The following is a 6,000-nucleotide window of genomic DNA, read 5'->3' on the forward strand; positions in this document are numbered from 1 at the left end:
TCCAATGCAGACTGTAAGGTAGCCGTAGTTTGTCCCAATTTTTTTTTTTTCTAACCTATGCACCCTGCGTGGCCGATGAATTACAACACACATGAAAATTTCATCCGTTCCATTTGGTTCAGAATGGGGACTATGCATGCTGTTCACAGTGAAACAGGTGACAGATTTTATTGCACCAGGTGGGGTCTGGGTGAGCTCGGTGACACCTGGCGTGGGCTTCTGGGAACAAAATTTTTTTTTTTTAATTCATCTTGCGGGTAGGTCTGTGTCTATAGGAGGGTCACACGCCAAGGGGATATTATGGTCTTGCTGTTGGGCTTACAGAAACTAACAGGGCAACTGCCTTGGAGGCCAACAGTCGCACACAAAGAATGGAGATTTTGGACATGTGACATAAAAGGAACGATTGTGAGGCACCCTCCGGCCTCCCAAGATGACTCAGCTCTCTCCTCCACTTCTCTCCCCCCCTCTATATTTGACCATGCTCTGTTTCATATGTCAGACAAAGATAACGTGATTCAGGAGAGCTTATGCCACTCTGCAATTGTCTCTTCTCAAAGGTGCAACTGGACTCTTTTAGATTCTGCAGATCAACTAAGCTTACCCGTGTTATAGCGTGAACGATGCCCCAGGGGAAGGTCTGAATCACTGTCGTCGTCCTCTATTGCGTTTGCACCTGTAGTGTCGTTTTCTGAAAATTGATAGGTTTTAAATGTGATTTGTTTGAAAAACACGGGGATTTGATATAGATAAATACAATTCAAACATTCACTTCGCAGGCACTGTCTTCTGCGTTGTCCTCTTTTCTTATTTGTATCTGTGCCACTAGCAATATATAAGAGATGATAGGAGCTGTAATGGGACGTCTGACATTTTTTTTTGCACCACTATAACGACAAAGAGGTGGCCCTGAAAACCTGAAACAGATTTTGAATGTGCCCTCTGTCATCTACCCCTTATTCAGCCTTTTAGTGGACCGGAATGTCTCACACAGAAAATTGCACCAGTCCGTGCACCCGTCCACGGTCTCATATTCCTGTGTTCATCTGTCCCTGAAGCTGGGCACTGGGTTTATATGCTTCGAGTGTAGAGATTGGAGTTCAAGTCAGGCATCCATTAATGAAAAGGAGACTGATCAAAAATATATTTGAATCCAAAGCCAACTCCATCCATGCATTTTGGTAAATATAGAACGGATAAACCGTGGTGTTGCTTGCATGGATGGCCTGGGCAGGAGTGGACAGTTGACGATTGGAAACCATAAGTCTAAGACAACCTCCACGGTGTGGCCAATGATGTCACATCATCCCCATAAATGAAAGACCTCCAAACCATCCCATCACTGACAGACTTTCCCATATCTTGCAAACCTGAGGTCGTGCCCTTTTTTTCCCCTAAAACAAGCACTCTCATCTTGGCGTTCCCACTTTCGAGATGTCTTCAGCCTTTCCAGGGACTGTTTTTGGGTGGGCCACCATTGGAGCAACCTGTCAAAACAATGCTCACCCTTGTCAGCAAGTCCATCTATGGTGCGGTCAAGATCCTCTTCACTGGCATCGGTGGATGATGACGTGTTCTGCGCTATAAACGTGAAATCAATAAAGGTGTTACGATTTCATAGACAGGGAAATGTGAAAAGGAAGAAAAATCATAGCTCTGAACTAGAATAATCAACGCTCCATCACTCACGTGCTGCCATGGGATTTGGAGAAGAGCACCACAGCGGTGCAGCATCTATCGTCTGCATGTCGTGCGAGAAGAGTTCCTCCGATCCCTCCATCACTTCCCTGGGGGCGCTTATCTGCGGGGGTCCTTGGGCAAAAGAAATGCTTCGCGCTATCCGTTTAGGTTTAACACTTGCGTCCCCTCTTAGAATACTGTCCAGCTCACGAAAAAAAGGACATGTAATGGGGCCGTTTCCAGAGGTGGAATTGTGTGCTATGACGCGCTTGTACTCCAACCGCATACTTTTTGTTTTGTTCCTGCATTCCAATGCAGTGCGCCGATGACCACGTGAGGACATCATTTTGGAAATTTTTTCAAAGTTGTCTAAGTTCCTGTGGGAGCTTCTAAGGGCTTCCTGTATCTTGTCCTCCCCCCAGAAAGAAAGGAGGTCCAATACCTCTTTTTCCCTCCATGTCGCTGATCGTGGAGCCGCAGGAGCAGTGGCCGACATTTTCAAAAAACAATTGTTTATGATGGTGTCCGCAGATCAGAGTGTCGGTTGCTCTTCTCTCCCCACGTCTGCAAGAAAGCAAATGGAGGGCAGTCCACTGCACTGTGATCCGTCGACCAAGCACTGTTCTCCCGCCGGAAATCCAAGCCGTTAATTGCGCATGCGCTGTAGCCACCACCCGTTCCTTTGCCTAATTAATTTTAATGTGACAAAATAACGCTATGACGAATTTTCGATGAAGCATTGGCGCGCCAGGAAAATGTATCGTGAAAAGGACTGTAATGCGATGTGAAAATTGAACCAATTTGTTGATAAGAAATCAACCCCTGTTCTTGTTAAAAATGCTTTCTCGTGCTTCACTGGACCTCAAGTAGCAGAAATAAAAATTATTGGCCTGAAAGGGCCTTCCCATGAGTGTGGGAGAACATAGTGTTCATTCAACAGCATTTGGCGCCGAAATCAAATCCTTAACACCGATTGGTCATCCTGTTTAAGCGCGTCCAATCAGCAGCCTTTTTTTCCGCGCCTTTATGGAGCCGTTATGAAGGCATGCTTATTTATGCAACAGCACATTTTCGGTATTTCGTTTAGGAACAAGTATGGCAGCAGCGGCAAAAGGAGTCTTCTGGCGGGATGAAGAGGTGGAGACCCTGCTGGACCTCGTTGCACGCTCCGGAAAAGCGGCGCGTGTAATGAGGAGCACACATCTGCCCACGAAGCTTATATTTCACAAGCTGTCGAGGCAGATGTGTGCCCGTGGTCACAGCAGGACCCCCGAACAGTGCAGATCGAAGTTCAAGAGGGTGAAGGGGGACTTCTACGGGGCGCTGGAAGCCTGGCAGGGGATCCCTCGCCAGAGTGGAAAGCCCCCGTACTTTGCGTCCATGATGAACCTCTGGGATCTCGCCGGAAGGCCAAGCTGGCAATCCCGTCATCATGCTGGTAAGAACCTCTTAAAAGCATTTAATTTTAAATTAACAACGCAGTTAAGTGCACGTCAATGTGGAGAAACCAGGCAAAAAGTTAGATGGTGGGGGGAGAGCTGAGATTCCATTCCCCCCCCCCCGTAATCGTCGCACAACGCCGTTTTATTGCAATAGCGGATTTTTTTTCTCCTACAAAGAAACCTTTTTTTTTTATGCTCGGCGTGAGGGACCCCAAGTTTGGGAATGTGGCATGTGTCGAGCCGCTGTGTTCATCACGGTGCACAGTTGCTGGTGTTATCTTTGTTGCACCTTTTTGTCATGAATGTTCCGATTGCAATGGTTTGATGGAGTGTGCCAACATTTCTTCTTCACTTTGCAGCCCTTCTCCGTGGTAGAGCTCCCACCGCTGCCGTGGGGGAGGCAAGAGCAGACGAGGAGCAGGAGGCGCTTGAGGTGGCTGGGGAGCAAGCTTCCTCTGAGGACCCTGCACAGGGATCAGAACAGGCACCCCCTGGTAAGCATGTATTTGCCTAATATATTCTTCCCCACCTAAAATCAGGCAGACCAGCAACTGATGCTTTCCCACACCGTGCACTTGACCATCAACCTTCATAGAATGTGTCCATGGATGAGTGGGACCACATTCGCTTCCACACTTCCATGGATGGAGGGGAAGTTGTATATGACAGTGGTGCCCCAAGCACGGAGCATCACCACCCACCGGCCTTTTCCACGATTTCAAAAGTGTGCTGTGAAAAAAAATAATTGTCAGCCTTTTTTTATCTCCTTTGTAACAGCAAGAAAAAAAAATTAATGCTTTCCGATGTTTTATTTGCTGGTGCTATAACAGAGTTCCCATTTTTCTGTAATCATTGAAATGAAATCAGAGAATCTGGAGGTTGATGCCACAGTGGATCAGCCATGATGTTATAACTGCTGTGGCCAAACCGTTTTACAAGACTTTGATTTCTTCCTTTCATTTCTGAAGCTAGTGCACAGGAAAGCCAACTGGAACGGTCGGAGGAGGGTCCCTCAACCAGCAGAAGGTCTGCTCCCCCAGGAAGAGCCCAACGCAGAGGGATAGGAGATCTGTTCACGGCCATGGAGAGGATGGAGGAGAGGCTAGGATCATCCAGTAAGTTTTTGCTCTGAATGGTGCTGTCACCCTTTTTTTGGGTGCCGTCTCTCAAAAACACTTTTCTTTCCCAAATTCAGTCTCAAATGTGCAAGAGAGGTTGAGCAGCGTGGAGGACCGACTAGCACGCCTAGGGCGGCGAGTCAATGTGATGGAGCGCCGTGAGAGAAGGAGACATCGTCCCTCTGCCTCTGGGGATGCACCCTGATTGTTCTCACCACTGTATATAGTTACCCAAGTTTTCTTCCCCTTCCCCCACAGTTTATTGTTGAGCTGTTCATTTAAAAAAAAAAATTTTTTTGTGGTTCTCTTTTGCTGAATTTTTTCCTTAAATTAAAAAAATATTTTCCATGATGTCACAGTGATATTTTCTCTGTACGTGGTCCATGTCTATGCATCCATAAGATAGGTGTAATGGCTGTCTGGACTGTCCACTAGATTTCCCAAATTACAATCAATGCCCACCCCTTGTTGGTACAATGTCCCACATCATCATAGGTTTTCTCTGCACCCCCTTTTTTCTAATTTCCCGCATCCCCGGCAAACACGTGAAGTGTTTGTATTTATCGTGACCTCGAACTTCATTAGCCTTACCTGCCAAAGTTTAGTCTCATGTGTCAAATTCTGATTGCCACAGTTGACTTGACACAATTGTAGGTTTTTTGGGACATGTTATATAAGTGGCAAATGGTGGATTACACTGTTCCACAAGCACCTCACAAGCATCCCCCCTGTCATCATGTCACCAGACTCAGTTTTCCAGACGAGGGAAGCACTGACAATTTAAGGAGCATCACCCCAATGGCATCATTGGGCTCTAAATTGCTGATGTTGAGAAATAATGTGATATGACCTGTAGTTTAAATGGCCCAAGAAACTGGTTGTTCCGCCACATCACATGGAGACATCAAGCTGAAATTTGTTGGCACAGCGTAATACAAAAACACCAATTCTGATTCGTCTGGAATGTGCCGCTCCTGGTGTTACCCGTTCTTCCCTCTCAAAAGCACAGTCCATTAATGTGGGAGATGAAATCAATGGGTGAAACTGGCATTGAATGCATGATTTTCTGAATGGAGTGCTGAATCAATCAGTCCCCAGTGTTTTAGATTGGGTGTGATGGAAATGAACTACACGTGACGCCAATTAACAGAATTTACAGGCGGGCCCCTATCTGTGCTGGATATCCAGATGTGTTTTTTCTTCTACTGGCGTGGAACAAAAGGAGCTGTTTAAAAGTGGAGGATGCCGAAGGACACTTTGAATATGATGTCCAGAATGATTCTGCTGATATCCTAGGTTTCCCATTCATCACTCCAATCGGGGGGCCAAACGTCGTAGTCTCCAGCCTGGTTGGCACACAGGTTTGAGACAGGTGCCAAACACGAAGAACCACAAAGAACCCACAGAACGCCACATCACAACTTTAAATTTAGCATTCTGTCTGTATTCACTGTATCTTCAGAATGCTTTCTCCATTGTGTCCCCAGGCATAACACCAAATTTTACAGCAAAACAGGAATGGAAATACAGATAAGATTTCAAGGGAATCTATTTTAAGTTCATGGATGTCAATGTGGAACTAAAAAATTGGGTCACCAGAAATAAGAAGCGTTTCTTTAAGAGCAACAGAAAGGTGTTCGATGTTCAAAATGTTTTCTGCATGTTTTTGGACAGCATTTCCCCTGTTAATCCAAGATTGACAAACTTTCTTTATCTACTAATATTTTTGCCAGGAACACAATTGATTCCTATTCTGTCTG

Source organism: Eublepharis macularius, chromosome 3 (assembly GCF_028583425.1).
Source record: "Eublepharis macularius isolate TG4126 chromosome 3, MPM_Emac_v1.0, whole genome shotgun sequence".
Lineage (NCBI taxonomy): Eukaryota > Metazoa > Chordata > Lepidosauria > Squamata > Eublepharidae > Eublepharis > Eublepharis macularius.